Source organism: Schistocerca serialis, chromosome 2, assembly GCF_023864345.2.
Source record: "Schistocerca serialis cubense isolate TAMUIC-IGC-003099 chromosome 2, iqSchSeri2.2, whole genome shotgun sequence".
In the NCBI taxonomy this organism is placed as follows: domain Eukaryota; kingdom Metazoa; phylum Arthropoda; class Insecta; order Orthoptera; family Acrididae; genus Schistocerca; species Schistocerca serialis.
The window spans coordinates 103760265-103781742 of NC_064639.1; the positions used below are offsets into that span (position 1 = coordinate 103760265).

The 21478-nt window shown below is 42.6% G+C and overlaps 1 protein-coding gene and 1 pseudogene across 1 annotated transcript in view; one reads left to right on the plus strand and one right to left on the minus strand.

Moving 5' to 3' along the window:
- The window catches only part of LOC126455758 (homeobox protein aristaless-like), a 961462-nt gene that overhangs the window by 52674 nt on the left and 887310 nt on the right, over nt 1-21478 (minus strand). The window lies entirely within an intron of this gene.
- Nucleotides 9889-10006, plus strand: LOC126459394 (5S ribosomal RNA; annotated as a pseudogene).

Here is a 21478-nt window from a genome sequence, read left to right on the forward strand (position 1 = left end):
CTCGGCTTAAGCCGTCGTCACACGGGACGAGTTACGTAACGGTGACGTGGCGCTCTACGAGTTTTGTGACCTCACTTCCTGTATTTTATGTTGAGGAGCCATTTCGTCACGTGAAATACAAAATAAGTTCTTTGATATTTCGGCAACGTGCCATGTAAAGTAGAACCAATAGGAAGCAAAAACGCTCATTGCGTCACAAACAGAAAGACGCCATATTGTATTTGCCGCTTTCATTATAACATAATGTTCGTTGGATATTATGTTTTACGTTACATTCTATGAATATATACTATTGGTAAGCACCAGCACATTGAATGTCGCAAGAACGAATCGTTATTGGTACGATTTGTTGTAGCAAAATGACGGTAAACGTCATACCAGTGGTTCAAGAATTTTCGTGTGTGGTTATTTTCGCGTTATAACCTGTATGTCGTAGGGTAAATCGTTTTAAGGCAACGACAAATTGAAGATTCGTGAGAACGTTTCGCTCTTTTTGTGATTTGTTGTAATTAAATGTCAGACAGTAACAATTCGACCATTAAAGCCTTTAGAGTACTATAAAATAAAATACGTAGTCACTACTTATAGTGTTACAGAATAGCTTAGTTGATTGACGTGCCATGTCGTGGAACGGAGGACAGAACGATGGAGGGTCTCCGCCCTGCTATATAATTTTTTTTCATCTTCTCGTTTTCTAAAAGGCTGCGGGACTTTCCCATGAAATTAATAGAAATAATTTCTGCAATATTTTAGGTTATGTAAATATAAGAGCGCTCTCTATCAGAACGCAGTTTGTTCGATTTGGTGAACTTTTATAATCTGATGTCCTTACTTAGTGGACATTTATCTTTCATTTTTGTTTTCTTATACATTCAAGGATATTGAAATGTTTATGTATACCGCTGACATAACTACATGACTAGAATATGGTAAAGAGAGGAAATGTGCGTTTTAATAACCCAGATGTAGGAATTCTACGCGCATAGACTTTTGTGAACAAACTGTATGGGTTGCGACCCAAATAAAGCCTGTAACTGCCACTGCAGGGCGCTAAGTGCGAAAAATCACGTCAGCCCGTTAGCGGTGTGCTGACAGAACTGTGTCACGTGATGTTCAGTAAGCGGTCTGCATGCACGTCGGCGTTAGCTGCCTCGTCCCTTGTGCCGACGGCTTGACTGTATGGAGTAGTATTCAAGTAGTATTGGACTTAATAACAATCACGATATTTTGAACAAGGTGTTGAACAGAATTAACAAAAAGAAAGTTATTGTACGGTTACGACTAGCCCCTCTTCAAATGAAATGCGTTACCTGGTATTGGGTTGTTTTTCAATGTCTAATCATATACAGTATACACTGAAACGTCAAAGAACCTGGCATAGGAATTCATAATCAAATACAGACATATCGAAAGAAGAAAAATACGGCGCTGCGGTCGGTAACGCCTATGTAAGACAACAAGTGCCTGGCGCAGTTGTTAGATCGGTTACTGCTGCTACAATGGCGGGTTATCAAGATTTAAGTGAGTCTGAACGTAAAGTTATAGTCGGTGCACGAGCAATGGGACACAACATCTCCGAGGTAGCGATGAAGTGGGGATTTTCCCATACGACCATTCCACGTGTGTACTGTGAATATCAGGAAACCGGTAAAACATCAAATCTCCGACATCTCTGCGGACGGAAATAGATCCTGCAAGAACGAGAACAACGACGACTGAAGAGAATCGTTCAACGTGACAGGAAGTGCACCTATTCCTCAAATTGCTGCACATTTCAATGTTGGGCCATCAACAAGTGTCAGAGTGTGAACCATTCAACGAAATATCATCGATATGGGCTTTTGGAGCCGAAGGCCCACCAGTGATTGACAGTTTATTCCATAAGTAAAACTCTACTGTTCAACAGCACAACGAGGCCTAGAGCTTGCATCACAGTTGAAACTGTTGGCACGTAATACTGTAAAAATTTTTTGTATTGGATCAAATAAACTTATATTTAAAACCATAATAATTTTTAGCAATTTATAATCATCATGCCCTTTAAATAGAATAAGACAGGAAAGAGCATATGCCTACAACTTTTTTAAAGAAGGTGGTAGGGTTAAATAGCGAGCAATTGAGTATTAGAGAAGGAGATCTGATACGTGTGAATAGGGGAGAAATTATCTGGAATACTCTCTTATAGAGATGGAAACTTATTTGTAAGGATGTTTTCTTGATTGTATGGATCCAGAAGATTTTTGGACCATATTTCCATGTTACCAAAACAAACACACACACACACACACACAGAGAGAGAGAGAGAGAGAGAGAGAGAGAGAGAGAGAGAGAGATAGAGATAGAGATAGAGAGAGAGAGAGAGAGAGAGAGAGAAGAATGATATGTTAGTTTGTCAGAACAATTAATTAAAGAAATCTTTGTCCCTTAGATAAGTAATAATATTCATGACTAGTGTTAATTTTACCTCTTTGTTTTCATTATGTCACAAACAACGCAATTGGTTTAGATGTCTATTATTTCTGTAATGAGTAAATTTCGTAATTGCAAGAGCCTTCTTAGGTTGTACAGTCTTTTTTTTACGATAATCCGAGATTAATTTTTCAAGAACGCTCCTCTTTAAAGTAAAACTCTCCTCCATCATTCTTGGTAAACTTTTAAATATTTTGTCGAGAGTGAATTGCCCCTTACGCCTCACGTAGCCAAAGATTGTTTCTGACAGCCAAAAGAAAACTTTAGCAGTGAGAAGATAATTTTTCTTTAGCTCCTGTATTTGCTGATTTCAATTTGCTGTCGATAATGTCAGTACATGAGACAGAAAATAGCATACTGAGCAAGAGGTAAGTTACCTTTCTTTCAGGGCAAATCTCACCTTGTAAACTTGTGAGCAAACAGTATGTTGTCAGAATTTTCAGATGTTGTGCTAAGTCAGCAGATTAATTTACAATCAACAACGAAGGTAATCTTAAATAGTTAGTTTCTTCCGAGCTGAACAGTGTTTCACTTTTTTTTTTTTTTTTTTTTTTTTTTTTTTTTTGATATTTCAAGTCAGACATTGCATTTCATGTTAAATAGCTTTCATAATGTTCTTCAGTATTGAGTGTTCGCAATTACAAGGTGTACAAATTTGCTTCCGCCGTTTTTTCCCCAAAATTTGAGGCTTTAATGAAACAAAGTGGTTACACATGTATCATTAAAAGTATTTTCCATCGATGGCCACTACTTTCTCCCATCTTTCGGGAAGTCTACGAATCCCGCGTCGAAAAAATTGTTCATCTTTTGAAGCGATCCACGAATCGATCAAGTTTCTGACTTCTTCATGAGATCGGAAGTGTTGGTCAGCCAGTCCATGCGCCATTGATCTAAACAGGTGATAGAGGAAGCAATATCTGGAGAATACGGCGGGTCGGATAGGACCTCCCATTATAACGTTTCCAAGTACGTTTTGACCTCTTTTGCAACATGAAGTCGAGTGTTGTCGTGCCGCAAAATCACTTTATCGTGCCTCTCGCTGGATTGTGGCCGTTTGTCTTTTAATGCTCTGCTCAAACGCATTAACTGCGTTCGATAACGAGCACCTGTGATTGTTTCACTTGGTTTTAACACCTCATTGTACACGACGCCGAGCTGGTCTCACCAAGTGCAGAGCATGCTCTTGAAGCCATGAATATTCGGTTTGGCCATATACGAGGAAGCATGGCCGGGATATCCACATGATTTCTTGCGTTTAGGATTATCGTAATGAACCCATTTTTCGTCCCCGATCACAATGCGATGCAGAAATCCCTTACGTTTTTGCCTCTGAAGCAACTATTCACAAACACACAAACGCCGTTCAACGTCTCTTGGTTTCAGCTCACACGAGACCCAAGTTCCTTCTTCTTGAATCATGCCCCATAGCCTTGAGACGTTTGGAAATGGCTTGCTGAGTCACTCCCACTAATCGTGCCAATTCTTCTTGAGTTTGACGCGAGTCTTCACTCAGCGATGTCTCCAATTCTGCATCTTGAAAACATTCCCTCTTCCACCACTATAATGGTCTGCGACGTTAAAATCACCGTTCTTGAAGCGTTGAAAACACTCACGACACGTTCTTTCACAAATAGCGTCCTTACCATACGTACTTGAGAGCATTCGACGAGACTCATCCGCTGTTTTCTTAATACTGAAACAAAACAATAACACTTCCCGCAAATGACGAGAATTAGGTTCATAAACCGACATTTTTCAATCAAGAACAACTTCATGATGGAGACACCATTCGACTATGTTTGATCGAGGTTATGTTGACCGAGGTCCAAGCTAACTGCCTGACGTCAGCGACCTGTTTCTTTCGACCGCTACTTACAGCTGTCGGCACCTATCGGCAAACGGCGGAAGCAAAGTTGCACACGTTGTAGTTTCTTTTAGGATTTAATTAAATTCATTTTCATTATTTCGCATTCACTGAGATTAAAGTTTTGTTCCACTACACCGTTTACAAGCGCAATATGGCGTCACCCAACAGCCAGTGTTGCCCAGCTGGGGAATACGATATCTAAACGATACGTTACACGAGGAGAAAATTTTTGAAAAGGAATATTCAGTATTTCACGTATAGATAAATTACGTAGAAAACTTACAGATGGCGTCTGGTGATCGTTGTCGGTGCATTGCGACCGTGCCTTAAGCAGTCCCTACACGGGACGAAGCATCTAACTTTGATGTTGACGCGCACAGAACATCCGACCTCACAACAGGCAGCGCCGTCGTCACACGGGACGTGCTGGTTAAGGTGATTAGTTCTATCAGCGCCCTCCACAGGTCGTTGTCTGCTTTATTTGACTCGCAGATCACATCGTTTCTGCACTAAAATTGACTCGCATCATAAAATAGCTGCGACAACTCTGCTATCGATTGTCGGAGAAGAGCGGAGAAAGTCGAGAAGAAAGTTCTGGACTCGTATTTGGCTTGAACAGCGAATTTATGGTAAAGGAATAGTACAGAATGGTGTCTAACAATCAGAGATACATACGGTACTACTAGAAATTATTCGTTGAACCAGGTGAATTTTCGTCCCATTTTCGGTTTTAAATGAAGCACAGTTAAGGTACAGTGCCCAATGACAATCTGCGCATGCGTAACATCCGTACCGTCTATGTTGCATGCACTATCGACGCTCTGAAATAACGTGCTTCATCACATAGATTTCAAGATCGAGACTCGTTTCGAAATTTCATTCAAATGGAAGAGAAGATGTTTTTGAAGCTGCTCAGCGTTAATGAAAAAGTTATTTACCGGTAAGATACAGACATGAGCCAGTTTATAAACCCAGGGGCTTCTAGTGTATAACTTGTGTTTACTTTCAGGCATAGACTGGCAGCTGCGTTAAGATTTCTAGTCACTGGGGAAACATTCCAGTCATCGGCCTTAGCAACAAAAATTGCAGTAAATATGGGCCTCCGTATGCTGCATGTATTGTGTAAAGACGCTGTCTATAAATGTCATTATTTGAAATTTGATACTCAAATTGTAACAAAAAGACGCACTTTTGATAAATCATCGTTGTGTCGTAGTACAGAAACGGTATACTTTTGCAATACACAAGTTATGATACTAAAAACAGCAACCACAGAACCTTTGACTAATCGATGTGTAGTTTCCTGTCATTTTATTATAACGAATGGTAGCCAAAACGGTGCGTTTTCGAGATATCTTCGATCTGATGATGCTTGGAAACAGCTTATTTTCATACTACGCTCTTTATAAGATGGAAACCCCACCAAAAAGGATGTTTAACATACAATATCGTGGCTCCTATATTCTGCTTGTAATGCAAACCCGCGTCGGATCTCATTGCCCGCCATTCTCTCCAAGAGGCAAAAATCTGATGTGTCAGGTTGTTTATTTAACGCTCCGCAATGTAGTGCAAGGTGAGATTCCAGGCCGTGACGGCACCAGCTCCTCGGCCACGCGTGTTTTCACGTCCCGTGAGAGGACGGCTTTAGGCTTTATTCAGAGAGGCACCTACAACGTTCGGCAGACGCAGTCACCAGAGGCCGCCCCACAACATCGGCTTACAGCTTGGTCACAGTGCGTCCCAGCTCCCTCGTCAGTTTTTGTCGGGATAAAAGAGTGTAATTTAGTTTAGGCTACAATCTATTCTCTCAAGTAGGTTACAATCTATTTCAACCCCACGGGGGGGGGGGGGGGGTTCCGCTGCCACGATGTGCTGGGAGGAGAGTGCTGCAGTGTGGTTTTTGCTATCAAAAATGAGTCCGCATTCGAGTGATTGAGCTTTATCTGTCTCGAAAAGAAAGTGGCGAGTACTGTACGCTATTTCGTCAGTTACTGGAATAACCAGAGAAGTTTTACGAATATATGAGATAAAGAGAGAAACTTTCTGTTACGTACCCGAGATGATACGTGGTGACATTGAAAAGCGAGATCATAACGACTCTGCACCGCTTCACATAAATTAAGCAGGACACACATATTGTGAAGCGACAAGAGTCATGGAACAACGATGCGCACGTATGCAGTTGACGGCACAGTCGCATGGTATAAAGCACAGAACATTGGTGGATCTGTCATCTGTACTCAGGTGTTTCACGTGAAGAGCACCTTTGATTCCATAAGGAACTGTTGTGCTCAGCAACTGTAGACTATAAGAAAGGACAGGCACACAACAAACAGTCAAAATCCTATTAGTCTTTTATTACTCTTGCATTTCTATATTTCAGCTATAAATAGCCATCTTGAGTGTATATGCGTTGCAATACAACAAACTCGTGGCAGTACATGTCACCATGCGCTCTTACTGCCATATAGGTTGAACTGAGGCGGTTGATTACAGCAAGTACAATAGTCTTAGTTTACGTCATGTAACGGAAGTAACGCCCTCTATGTTAAGAATTAACTAATAGTGTTTCATTTCAATACAGTAGTTTAAAAGCCCTTTTTTATACGTGGAATGGGATGGGATGAGTCCTCTGGTCCAATTGAACCGATCATTGACTGCAAATGGTCATGTTCGGGTACTCGGAGGCCATTTTCAGCCATTCATGGACTTCATATTCCCAAACTACAATGTGATGTCAGTGGGCCACAACTGTATGCGGTTGGTTTGAAGAACATTCTGGACAATTCGAGGAAATGATATGCCCACTCAGATCGCCCGACACGAATCCCATCGAAAATTTATGGAACATAATCGACAGGTCAGTTCACGCTCAAACTCCTGCACCGACAACACTTTCGCTATTGTGGATGGCTATAGATGCAGCGTAGCTCACTATTTCTGCAAGTGACTTGCAACGAATTGTTAAGTCCACGTCACTTTGAGTTGTTACACTACGCTGGGCAAAAGGCGGCCTGACGCTATACTAGGAGGCATTCCATGACTCATGTCACCTTCGTCTGTGTTGTACTGCGCAGTAGTGGGTCGACGATAAGCTGTATCATTTGGACAGTGATGCCAACGTGTCCATTAGATGCTGATTATTATTCGTATTGTAAGTATATATTAACTGAAAACATGTTTACTAACGTATTTCCCACAATTTTGTATTATGTTTTTGCTTCAGTGTCGGAGGTGTAACAGTGGAGTTTCCACTTAGCTGTTGTCCGCTTGTGCGTGCAGCCGTAGTTAGGAGGAAATATGGCTGTCGTGCAGTAGCGGCGTTGGCTATTCTCTCTCTCTCTCTCCCTCTCTCTCTGAAGACGACTAGAGAGCCTGTATAGGGAGAGAGTGGCCAACCGGACGATACGGTGGCCATTTTTCTGCCAAACTGCGGGCGGGACTTCAGTAGTGGAGTACACACTCACCGAATCAAAAGCACAAGACAATATGGCGAAATCATTCGTTAAATGCCTTTCTTTACATCTATAATATACTCATAGTAGCCTACTACGTACAGCACAGGAAAATCTGATACAGTGGCTGTAAAAATTATTCGGTACTTGCATTTATCTCCTTTAAACTTCGTTTACTAGACATATTGCAATGAAAGTAATGTAAATAAAAAAATACAGTGTATAGCATTTGTTTTGCATCGGAAATGTATAACGCTAAAGATTTAACGTACCTGTATTACATCAGATGAATGAAAGTCGTAAGCAGTTGTTTACTTGTCACATGCAAAAAGTGTGAGACGTATTTGTACTTCTTGTCACGTCTTCAAACTTCTTGCGTGTCACAAGTAAGCAACTGTTTACGACTTTCTTCCATATACTGAATAACTCTCGTAGATAACAAACGAAAAAGATCACAAAAATCAGGTAATGTTAAATGTAGGCTACTGTAATAACGACCAAATATAACATATCACTTCTACCCCACAGTAAGTAGGTCTATTAAAATCTCTCTTCAAGAGTACCTACAATTATTTACTCCGAATAATGTTTCAGCAACCACGACAACTGCGGAAAACGTGCTTACAACTTGCCTGCGTCAACAGTCAGGCAATAATACTGAAACCAAAATAATGCCTAGTGTTCTGATTCGGAACGAAATAAAGTTTGACGCTATAAAGTCAAATGAGCATGGCACAACAATGACAGTAACTTTCCGTTTCCAGCAAGGACTGTCAGATATTGGCTTCAGAAAAGCTTGTGATGCTGCCAGTATGCACGAACTATTAAAGAAATAAGAGCTTAAAAATGCAGTAAATTGTAATAGGCCTTCTTACTTCAAACATGTAGGCCTACCGACTTCATCAGAAAACGCTTCATTATTTCAACTCATATTTAAGATCGCAAACGCTAATTACGTACTAAAAACGATATACAACTAAATCGGACATGCATGCACAACGCATAACAAGTTTCTCAATAATTCCGAAACCATTTAATCGTTTCCAAAAGTCCTCTGAACTTCAATTCAACTCAAAAGCACGGCGAACATAGGAAGCGCGAGAGACGTTTGGCAGAAAAACTGGCGCCAAAGCTAATCAACCAATCACGAGCAACTTCACCTATGGCCACTCTCTCTGTATACAGGCTCTCTAAAGAAGACTCGCTGAGTGTGACACCTAGTGGTAGCACTTTGTACCTGTGGCGTGACGTCACAAGCCACAGCCAACGGGATATACGAACCCTGCAGTGTGCATCACAGCACAGGTCTTACGAGTGCCACCAGTGATCTCCAGCGGGCAGTGGATTTCATTTCAGAGGTGTGATGTCACCGCCAGACACCACACTTGCTAGGTGGTAGCCTTTAAATCGGCCGCGGTCCGTTAGTATACGTCGGACCCGCGTGTCGCCACTGTCAGTGATTGCAGACCGAGCGCCGCCACACGGCATGTCTAGTGAGACGTCCTGGCACTCGCCCCAGTTGTACAGCCGACTTTGCTAGCGATGGTTCACTGACGAAATACGCTCTCATTTGCCGAGACGATAGTTAGCATAGCCTTCAGCTACGTCATTTGCTACGACCTAGCAAGGCGCCATAGCGTTTGATATTTATCTTAAGAAGCATGTACAATCAAGAGCGATGTTCTACAATTATGGATTAAAGTTAAGTATTACAGCAACTGCGTCCGTTTTTCTAAGTTCTCATTTCCTTATAATGTTTCAGACCTCACGCCAGTCAGCGTGAGCTTAACGCGTGCCTTTCGGCTACCTCCGAGTGGCTTGGCTGTCTTGCCACGCCACTACAAGAGGAGTTCAGAAACTGTTAAATGTGCGTTTAAATACATGCAAGCTCTCGATAAAACACGAAAAGACCTTTAGTGACCACCTTTTGATTGACATATTCATTTAGTATGAGGTTTGCACAGAGCGAGTGTTCGCGATGTATCGCGGGCAAGGTGAATGTTGTGACGTAACAAGTTCGTTGCGGCCCCGTATTTCTCGTGGACGCCACCACGACTCCACAGAACTCACGATTTAATGCCGAGTGCTCAAGGTGCCGGCAACGGTCTTGCCGCAGTGGATACACTGGTTCCCGTCAGATCACCGAAGTTAAGCGCTGTCGGGCGTGGCCAGCACTTGAATGGGTGACCATCCGGGCTGCCATGTGCTGTTGCCATTTTTCGGAGTGCACTCAGCTTGGTGATCTCAATTGAGGAGCTACTTGACCGACTAGTAGCGGCTCCGGTCAAAGAAAATCATCGTAAAGACTGGGAGAGCGGTGTGCTGACCACACGCCCCTCCTATCCGCATCCTCAGCTGAGGATGACACGGCGATCGGATGGGGCCACTTGTGGCCTGAAGACGGAGTGCTCAATGTGCCACTGTGAACGCATCCTAATGCGTACACGCTACAGCCGACAAAGACACATTGAAGTTAAAATCTTCTGGGTTATTAGGCCGCGTCATGTTTCTTCTAAAATGTTCGACGTTTCGACCCCTCTGCTGGGATCTTCTTCAGGATGTTTCGGTGTTCACTACTGCTAGAACACTGTCAGAGACGAGTGTCGCGTCCACTTATAAAGGGGGAGTTGCTGGCGTCCTAGCTGGAGAAGTGATAGTATTGGTTAAAATTCAAATGGCTACCATTGGTGGGCCATAGTCAAAGGCTAAAATTCCCGTTCTGATGCAGAAGAAGGGGCGTTGGTAGCTCATCTCCTGTGGATACCGTTGGCGGTCCATCGTCATTGGTTAGAAAGGCACTATTGCACATTTATGCCGGAGAAGGGTTATTGGTTGAAATGCCTGCTGCCGCTATTGGTTGGTCGTCATCAGTGGCTGGATTCGAAACGGACAGAGCAAGAGAGGGCGAAAGTTTACCCAAAATATTATTGTCCGCCGAGGTGACTTGCAGCGTGCTGTTTGTGCCGCTCACACTACGCGGCCGCGTATTTACTTCCGTGATGCCGGAAGCCTATAGCCGTCCTCTCTATTGAAATTAGATACATTCTTAGAAATTTCAGCCGCTTCTCGGACCTTTCTTCTATAAAAGTTTGTTTCTTTAGCCAGTACACCTACGTTATTAAAATCAATGTCAGAGCCACAGTTCTCGTAATGTTCCGCTACTGCCGATTTTGCACTTTGTTTTAGCCGCATGTGCCGTTCGTGTTCCTTAATGCGTTCTTTAACAGTTCTTTCCGTTTCGCCTATATACACTTTGCCACAGCCACATGACACTTGATAGATGTCCGCATTGTGGAGGTAATCAGGTGCATCCGTTTTCCGTCGGAAAAAGTCTTTTATTTTGTTTTGACTAAAGAAAGATGTCTGTATACCATTTTTCTTCAAAATTCTGCGTATGCGGTCAGTGATGCCAGAAACGAACGGTAACCTGACGGAGTGAGAAGGCGGTTCCTCATCATTCTTATTAGCGAGATAAATATTCCGCCTAAAAGCCCTGTCGATTGAATAAATATCATGTTCATTTGCCTTCAATGTCCTCTTTAAAAAATTCAACTCCGATTCCAAGTTGTCGTCATCGCTGATACAGGAGGCACGCGAAGACAGTATTGAGTATTGCTTGCTAATGGCCTGGGTGGTGGTGCGAAGTGGCACATAAATATCTGTTTGTGTTAGTCGGCTTTCTGTACACTCTGTGACCTAGGGTGTTCAAAAAATGGCTCTGAGCACTATGGGACTTAACTTCTAAGGTCATCAGTCCCCTAGAACTTAGAACTACTTAAACCTAACTACCCTAAGGACATCACACACATCAATGCCAGGGGCAGGATTCGAACCTGCGACCGTAGCAGTCACGCGGTTCCAGACTGTAGTGCCTTTAACCGCTTGGCCACTGCGGCCGGCCCTAGAGTGTTATCAGGTCTTCTGTACACTAACACATCTAGGAAGTGGACGTGACACTCGACTCTGACAGTATTCTAGCAGTAGTAAACACCAAACGATCCTGAAGAAGATCCCAGCAGAGGGGTCGAAACGTCGAACATTTTGGAAGAAACATGACGCGGCCTAATAATCCAGCAGATTTTAACTTCAGTGACAACGGCCATGAAAGCCTGCAGCCTTACATAAAGACACATTGTTCGTGTGCCTCTGGAGAGTGTCTTTGGTCCGGCTTGGACACCCCTCGGACCCGTAAGTCACGGCGCGCCGCGGCCGGCCGTCGAATTAGGCGCCATTACGGCGCCCGCCGTACGTCGCCGCCACATTAGGCCAGCGTAACCACCGGCCGCGGGCACCGCGCCGGGTTTCCGGCCGCGGGCAGCCGCGCCACGCAGCGCAGCGTAAACACGCCGCCGGCAATCTACCGGCCCGCAGGCCCCGGAATGGGCCGATCGCCGGTTTTCATTACAGCGCGGGGCCGAGCCGCTGACAAACAGAGCGCCACGAGAGGAGAGGAGAGATCTGCGTTTTCCTCCGGTTAGCCGTCCTTGGGGGCGCCTCGCCCTAATGACAGCGCCTGGACCCTAATTCTCCTAAGTGAATTGCACGTCTCGGCCGGCCCAATTGGTGGTCGGTACGCGCCGGCCGTAATGAAAATAATCAACACGCCAGAATCGCCGCAAATGGGAAATGACAATTGTTTCCCTCCTCCGAACACCGCCAGGAACTCGACACCTCTCTGTCTCTCCAGCCACTGGTCCCTTCAAGTCTGGTATGATAACCTCTTCTCCGAACAATACAGACCAAGCAGTCGTTCCCATTCCATTCGTCAACCATCTTCTCTACAGCTTGTATTACATGATGCACCTATCGTGTACAAGTCTCTCCGAGCGCCGCAAGCATGAAAGTCTAGAACTGCAACGTTTTTCGGACATGTCCGAAAGAACAGACACCATATAAGTGTATAGTTCTGGCAATACCGACCATGACCTTCTTCTTCTGTGCAGATGCACACAAGCTCAGTTGTGCGACTGGATTCGTGATTTCCTGTCAGGCAGGTCGCAGTTCGTAGTAATAGACGGCAAATCATCGAGTAAAACTGAAGTGATATCAGGTGTTTCCCAGGGAAGCGTCCTGGGACCTCTGCTGTTCCTGATCTATATAAATGACCTAGGTGACAATCTGAGCAGTTCTCTTAGGTTGTTCGCAGATGATGCTGTAATTTACCGTCTAGTAAGGTCATCCGAAGACCAGTATCAGTTGCAAAGCGATTTAGAAAAGACTGCTGTATGGTGTGGCAGGTGGCAGGTGGCAGTTGACGCTATATAACGAAAAGTGTGAGGTAATCCACATGAGTTCCAAAAGAAATCCGTTGGAGTTCGATTACTCGATAAATAGTACAATTCTCAAGGCTGTCAATTCAACTAAGTACATGGGTGTTAAAATTACGAACAACTTCAGTTGGAAAGACCACATAGGTAATATTGTGGGGAAGGCGAGCCAGAGGTTGCGTTTCATTGGCAGGACACTTCGAAGATGCAACAAGTCCACTAGAGAGACAGCTTACACTACACTCGTTCGTCCTCTGTTAGAATATTGCTGCGCGATGTGGGATCCTTACCAGGTGGGATTGACGGAGGACATCGAAAGGGTGCAAAAAAGGGCAGCTCGTTTTGTATTATCACGTAATAGGGGAGACAGTGTGGCAGATATGATACGCGAGTTGGGATGGAAGTCATAAAGCAAAGACGTTTTTCGTCGCGGCGAGATCTATTCTCGAAATTTCAGTCACCAACTTTCTCTTCCGAATCCGAAAATATTTTGTTGAGCTCAACCTACATGGATAGGAATGATCATCAAAATAAAATAAGATAAATCAGAACTCGAACAGAAGGGTTTAGGTGTTCGTTTTTCCCGCGCGCTGTTCGGGAGTGGAATGGTAGTGAGATAGTATGATTTTGGTTCGATGAACCCTCTGCCAAGCACTTAAATGTGAATTGCAGAGTAATCATGTAGATGTAGATGTAGATATTCTCCGAATTCTTACAAAACTTGGTAAGAATGTCTTCCACGTGTAATGAGTGTATTGGGGTGGGACATTACGAATGTAGTGTGTGGACTAACAAGGTGAGAGTGTGGGTCTCGCGGGAGGCGTGTGGAGATAGTCCCTGCAGTCGCACTATCCTCTGTGCCCTCGGTGGCGCAGATAGGTAGAGCGTCTGCCATATAAGCAGGAGATCCTGGGTTCGAGTCCCGGTCGGGGCACACATTTTCACCTGTCCCTGTTGACATACATCAACGCCCGTCAGCAGCTGAAGGTATTAAGAATTAGTTCTAATTTCGTAAAAGTTGATTATTTTGTAACTGTTATTTTAAACGTCTGAGTATGCTGTCACCTATCGATACCACCATACTGGTGTCATAAAGGTAGAAAAGAAATTGTAAATTTCCATCAGACGCCTATAGCGCTCGCGTGGGATCTGGCAGCCCCAATGGAACACTTCCGCTGAACCATGGCTCCAGCAGCTCTTTACGCCACAATATAGAATGGCCGGTGGCAGCCACACAGACCACTCACACTCGGAGCCACTTCGCAACATGACGATATGCAGACGCAAACACCATCATTTGCGGTTTAGTTCATGGAGCCACATTCTTACTGATGTTGTGCAGATGGACTCTCTTTCTTGCTGCATTGTTGGTATACCTTTTGCTTACTGTGTTAACTTGTTCCTAATCATTTCTGCTCCTGTCCATCTTTCCTATGACGACGGTTACTGCACCACTCTTTAGCCCATCTCTCCTTACCGTTGTGTATGAAGTCGTACACGACGCTGAGAAATCTAGGTTCGCATGTATTAAGCAGTTATTCATATTTTGTGCAGGTAGAATGAAATTACGTTATGATCATACACAGATATGCACTGTTCGTTTTGTGTCACGCTGGTACGAGTAAATGATCACACAGGCCAACGAAAAAAATTTTTTTTATATTTTTTACTTTGATAGCTGATTTTTATAGATTTTTATGAGCTGAATCCAAATCTAGCCTAGTTTTTTTTTGTATCACCCGTGGTTTTAGAGCAATATGTTTTTTATTATATAGTATAAAAATCCTATGCTATACGGTAAACGGGGAAATTAATGAAACTCTTTGTTACAACATAAGCATGGTTTGTATTTACAGTAAGCTACTTAAAACAATGATATGTGTTAATGGAGGCTTCAAAGTTTGGAAATTATGATACCAAACTGCCGAAGTCAGCGGTCCCTAACCTTACGCACTATTTAATCTAACTTTAACTAACTTACTCTGAGGACAACACACACACCCATGCCCGAGGGAGGACTCGAACCTCCGACGGGGGGAGCCGCGCGAACCGTACAAGGCGCCTCAGACCACGCGGCTACTCAGTGCGGCTAGAGATTTCACTTGTCGGCTGGAATTGGTTTGTATTTTCTTTCTCTTTTTTTCTTTGAAGCTTCTTGTGTAACTTTTTCTACGATGAGTCGCTTGCTGAACTTTCCGGTGAAGTGACCAACAGTAGTCGCCCATCATGTTGGTGTTCCAGAGGCCTTGGTAGCGTTTTTCCATCACTTTAACGTCCTGGTGAAAACGCTCTCCTTACTCCTCACTAACGTCTCCAATATTGTCACTGTTCAAAAAGTGAACTTTGAGGCTCATTAGACATCATAAAGTTTTAAACTTCTTTAACGTTGTAGCTGTAATAGAAACATATTCTCGGTCTTTTTCCTGTCCTAAGAACTTTGTAACGACTTGCTTGAATGATACCTATGCTTCTTTCTCTTTTAAGGTCATTTTGGATTCAAAGTTAACAACAAACATCAATTTTCTAATGTCAGGTTCGACAAAGACGCCATCTTTTAGTTTAGCTTCTGAAAGGTGTGGAAACTTTTGGGAGAGATGCTTAAAACATGGTCCATCTTTAGGCAAAGCCTTTACAAACTATTTCATTAGGCCTAACTTTATATGTAAAGGTGGTAGGAGTACGGTTTTTGGATCTACAAGGTTTTTGCGGAGAATGTTCTAAGAAACATGGAAATTTGGTAAAGCCACCTCGCTGACCAAGGAGCGTGTATGGTCGCCACATATCATCCAACCATGAGAATAATAGCCTGTTTTATTTAGCACTATTTCTAGGTTTTCATAGCTTCCTTTCATGTGTACAGAATGTCCAACAGGTATAGATGCATACATGTTACCATTGTGTAATAAAACAGCCTTTACACCAGTTTTTGATAAATCAGTAAACAGCCTCCTATCTTCCTTTTTATATTCAATACGAAACTTATTCATCAGACCAGGAATGTCTGAGCACTACACTAAATCACCTTCTTGTTGAAAAAGCCTGGATAATTGCTGCTCTCTCTTTCTATACACGTATATGCTGGCTTCAACTGCCAATAAGTTCTTTTCTTTTAATCTGGAGCCAAGCAATTCAGCTTTTCCTTTCGTTAAGCCCAGATCCCTAACCAAATCGGTAAGCTCGATCTGAGTAAACAATTTGGGCTGTAGACTTTCTGTATTACAATGGAATTCATCATCATTTGGTTCATGTAAATCAGATTGTACATCAGAAAATGATTCTGTTGGAACAGAAATTAAATCATCTGGTGGTTCAGGAACCGGCAAATCTACACCATGCACTACTGATCGGATGTCGGACGGAAGGTTAAGGTAGCGTATTACGTTCTTGTTTTTCGAATTATGACAGGTAATATAAAAAATGCAAATGTAGAAATCATCAGAATCATTTCTTGGCTCCGTCCATATCCTAAGAACAGCAAATTTAAAGGATTTTTTCTCCTTTTTGGACCATTTTCTCAGGTATTCAACACACACATAACATACCTTATGCGGGGCCGTGGATTTATCTGGATCACTAAGCTTAGATCCAAAGTATGACAGATAAACCTTTTTCACAAAGTCTGTAATGTTTCGTTGGCTATTTTTAATTACAAATTCACCACAAATATAACAAAAAGTGACAGCAGAGATTTTACAACCACGATTAGACATTGTACTGAGCATATTTACAGGAAACGGGAAAGTGAGGTTAGGTTGACAGTAAACAAAACATCGTCTGTTAACACAGAAATAGAATCGACTTTCTTTTACCAGCAAATATTTTTCAGCAGTGCTACCAACGTCATCTATATTCATTACACCTCTTTTTTAAATTATTTTAACTATATAAAAGCTGTTAATTCTTTAAAAAATCGCTTAGTTTAACAAATTTAACTGCGAAATGTGAAGAAATTATGGGTGATACAGTTTTGTTGGATTTCCCACCCTGAAAAACACAAGAATAAGGTATTTTCAGCAAAAAAGTTTTTCCATCGTTGGCCTTCGTTATCTATCGTTACGTTTCACAGCATTTTAGAGATAGACGACGCAATTATATATGCAGCATATGCCTTAGTCGTTAAGAGAACAGCGGAACGACGACGTAAAGCCAGTCTGTATAAAGTAGAAACGATCTTGGCTAGGAAGAAGGGTGAAGGCGGGTACATACAACGATAAACCAAAACATTATGTCCACCGCCCACTGCGAGGCTGGATGCTAGCTAGTGCCGTTGCGGGGTCGTGGCGCGGTAACAAAAGTAAATAAGCGGAGCAGACAAGGACGGGGAATCACCCTAGCAAAAATATGGGCTGCAAATGGGAAATCCATTGAGATAAGAGACTTTGAGAAAGGGCAGATTATTATTACACATAGTCTGTGAACGAGTATCTCGGAAACGGCGAAGCTGGTCTAATATTCACGTTCTACTGTCGTGAGAATCTATGGAAAGAGGTAGAAGGACAGTGAAATTACTAGTAGGCGCTAAATGGTTGGACGTTCACGACTGATCACAGAACGTGGGGTTTGAAGGCTTGTTCGCTCTGTAAAGTAGGACAGATGGTGGCACCTCTGTCGAAACAGCACAATGCTGGTGCACGCACAAGTGTTTCGGAGCACACTGTTATCGAACATTGTTGGACAGGGAGCTCTGCAGCAGAACACCGCTACGTGTTCACATGCTGACCCAACGACATCGTCAATTGCGGAAGCAGCGGGCACGGGACCATCGGAGTTCGATCGTCGATGAACGGAAACGTATTGGGTTTTCGGTTAAATCACTTTTTTGCTGCACTAGGTCGAAAGTCGTCCCCACAAACATAGTCATCGAGGTGAGCGGCGACGCTCAGAACCGCACCAAAATGTGTGCCTCTTACCACGAGGGACATTTGAAGGATCATCCATTCAAGGTCCGCTAGAAGAATTTGGTAATATGAAGAAATCAGACAGCCAAATAACAGGACCAAAACCACAATGTTGTGACTTATTGCTGTATTTTTATCTCCTTAAAATAATTACACTATCTGAAGAGCAAACTTTTTTCTTCGAAACTGAAAATGTTGCACAGCTCTCAGTCTTCAAAGTGCAAAAGGGAGATTTTAGTGAAGTGGTCGAAGTAAAGTGGAACAATACAATATACACATATGACTATGCCACTTTTTAACATTCTATCTCACTTCGGCTATTAAGTAGTCCAATATCATCGTTTGAAAGTGTAATTAGTGTGGAGTTTGATATTCGATTGCTCGAATGCATAAGTGATGCTGAAAACGAAAATGCAGCTTTAGTCAGATGTACACATTGTTCTCTTCCACTCTGCTTTTACCACCAAACTGAAATCCCACACTTGTGCTCTGAAGACTGGGTAGTTGTGCAACACTATCATGTCGGTAGGAAAAAAGTTTGTTATCTCAGATGATGACCACTTGGCAGCAAAAGAAATGCACCTACTGCTTCATGTTGTTGTTGTTGTTGTGGTCTTCAGTCCTGAGACTGGTTTGATGCAGCTCTCCATGCTACTCTATCCTGTGCAAGCTTTTTCATCTCCCAGTACCTACTGCAACCTACATCCTTCTGAATCTGCTTAGTGTATTCATCTCTTGGTCTCCCTCTACGATTTTTACCCTCCACGCTGCCCTCCAATACTAAATTGGTGATCCCTTGATGCCTCAGAACATGTCCTACCAACCGATCCCTTCTTCTGGTCAAGTTGTGCCACAAACTTCTCTTCTCCCCAATCCTATTCAATACTTCCTCATTAGTTATGTGATCTACCCATCTAATCTTCAGCATTCTTCTGTAGCACCACATTTCGAAAGCTTCTATTCTCTTCTTGTCCAAACTATTTATCGTCCATGTTTCACTTCCATACATGGCTACACTCCATACGAATACTTTCAGAAATGACTTCCTGACACTTAAATCTATACTGGATGTTAACAAATTTCTCTTCTTCAGAAACGCTTTCCTTGCCATTGCCAGCCTACATTTTATATCCTCTCTACTTCGACCATCATCAGTTATTTTGCTCCCCAAATAGCAAAACTCCTTTACTACTTTAAGTGCCTCATTTCCTAATCTAATTCCCTCAGCATCACCCGACTTAATTAGACTACATTCCATTATCCTTGTTTTGCTTTTGTTGATGTTCATCTTATATCCTCCTTTCAGGACACTGTCCATTCCATTCAACTGCTCTTCCAAGTCCTTTGCTGTCTCTGACAGAATTACAATGTCATCGGCGAACCTCAAAGTTTTTATTTCTTCTCCATGAATTTTAATACCTACTCCGAATTTTTCTTTTGTTTCCTTTACTGCTTGCTCAATATACAGATTGAACAACATCGGGGAGAGGCTACAACCCTGTCTTACTCCCTTCCCAACCACTGCTTCCCTTTCATGTCCCTCGACTCTTATAACTGCCATCTGGTTTCTGTACAAATTGTAAATAGCCTTTCGCTCCCTGTATTTTACCCCTGCCACCTTTAGAATTTGAAAGAGAGTATTCCAATCAACATTGTCAAAAGCTTTCTCTAAGTCTACAAATGCTAGAAACGTAGGTTTACCTTTCCTTAATCTTTCTTCTAAGATAAGTCGTAAGGTCAGTATTGCCTCACGTGTTCCAGTGTTTCTACGGAATCCAAACTGATCTTCCCCGAGGTTGGCTTCTACTAGTTTTTCCATTCGTCTGTAAAGAATTCGTGTTAGTATTTTGCAGCTGTGACTTATTAAGCTGATAGTTCGGTAATTTTCACATCTGTCAACACCTGCTTTCTTTGGGATTGGAATTATTATATTCTTCTTGAAGTCTGAGGGTATTTCGCCTGTTTCATACATCTTGCTCACCAGATGGTAGAGTTTTGTCAGGACTGGCTCTCCCACGGCCGTCAGTAGTTCCAATGGAATATTGTCTACTCCGGGGGCCTTGTTTCGACTCAGGTCTTTCAGTGCTCTGTCAAACTCTTCACGCAGTATCATATCTCCCATTTCATCTTCATCTACATCCTCTTCCATTTCCATAATATTGTCCTCAAGTACATCGCCCTTGTATAGACCCTCTATATACTCCTTCCACCTTTCTGCTTTCCCTTCTTTGCTTAGAACTGCTTCATATTTGCTACATAACTCTCTTTGAGTAAGGAATGGTATATTTGCAGTCTTGTTCCTTGCAGTAGATAAAACTCCGCGATGAACCCCAGAGAAACGCTCAAGGCCGACCAACCGCCTTGTCATCCTCTGCCAGTGGCGTATTATGGAGGGGCATGCGATCAACACACCCTCTCTCCCAGCCGAAGTCAGATTTTCAGATCTTGGAGCTGCTACTTTCATTTAAGTAACTCTTCGGTTGTCCTCACAACGGCGAGCATACCTCGTTCCGGTGCACCCACCGTGGAAAAGCCCATGGCAGTAATGGGAATTGAACCCGACTCTTTCGTGTGGTAGTGAAACCGATAACATTCATTTCACAAGAAGTCCTGCAAACGTGACGTTGTTTTGATGCTATACGCAATGTGAAAGATTTATAAAAACACTTTGTTTTTGGTTCGATTTATTTTAATTGTTACTATAATGAAAGGACGGATAATGACTTATCGGTGGTTAAAGCTTTTACGAGCTGTAAGTTACAGCTTATAATGCAAAACTACGAAATCTGATATTGGCGCTGCGGTTATGAGTTGAATTTGTCAAATATGCAACTACTGGTTCCTGGTTCAATTCTTCCCGTCCACAGATTTCTTCCTCCTTTCTAAAAGATTCTGTGACTTCCGTAATAATTTATCAGAAGCATGATCGAGCTAATATACATATAAGAGTGGTCTCTCAAAAGTGAGTCGTCATTGTCAGTAATTTAGAAGTTAAACATGAAAACGCAAATGCGAGTAAATTTTCAAAACACGTTTGTCACCTGGGAAAACAAACTACCACTCAAAATAAAAAGCATAGAAAAGAATGTCATATTCACAAAATAACTGAAAGGTAGCTTTGCCTCAGTCATCTATAAAATATAAAAGAAAATTTGCGAGCTGCTTCCTTTAGGGAACTTTTTTGTCCGACAAGAATGTCTTCGATTAAAGTACATCTTTAACCACGAATACGACACTTTTCGTTATTTTACTACAGCAAATTGTAGCAATACCGACATGTTTTCGATAGATTCTCAATGTGCTGGTGTTTTGAAACAGCGTTTATTCACAGAACAAAAGTTAAATGAGTTGCCGCTTTTGTTCGTCTGCTAGAATGGCTATCCACCCTTTTTAACTATAGACCAACTATAAATTCTAATATGTACGTTAAATGGACTACGCTTCAGCTTGTTTTCTGCTTGCAAATCAACAATTCGTCTCGCATTTCGGGCTGATGAAGACAGATTAGGAAGAACAGTTAGT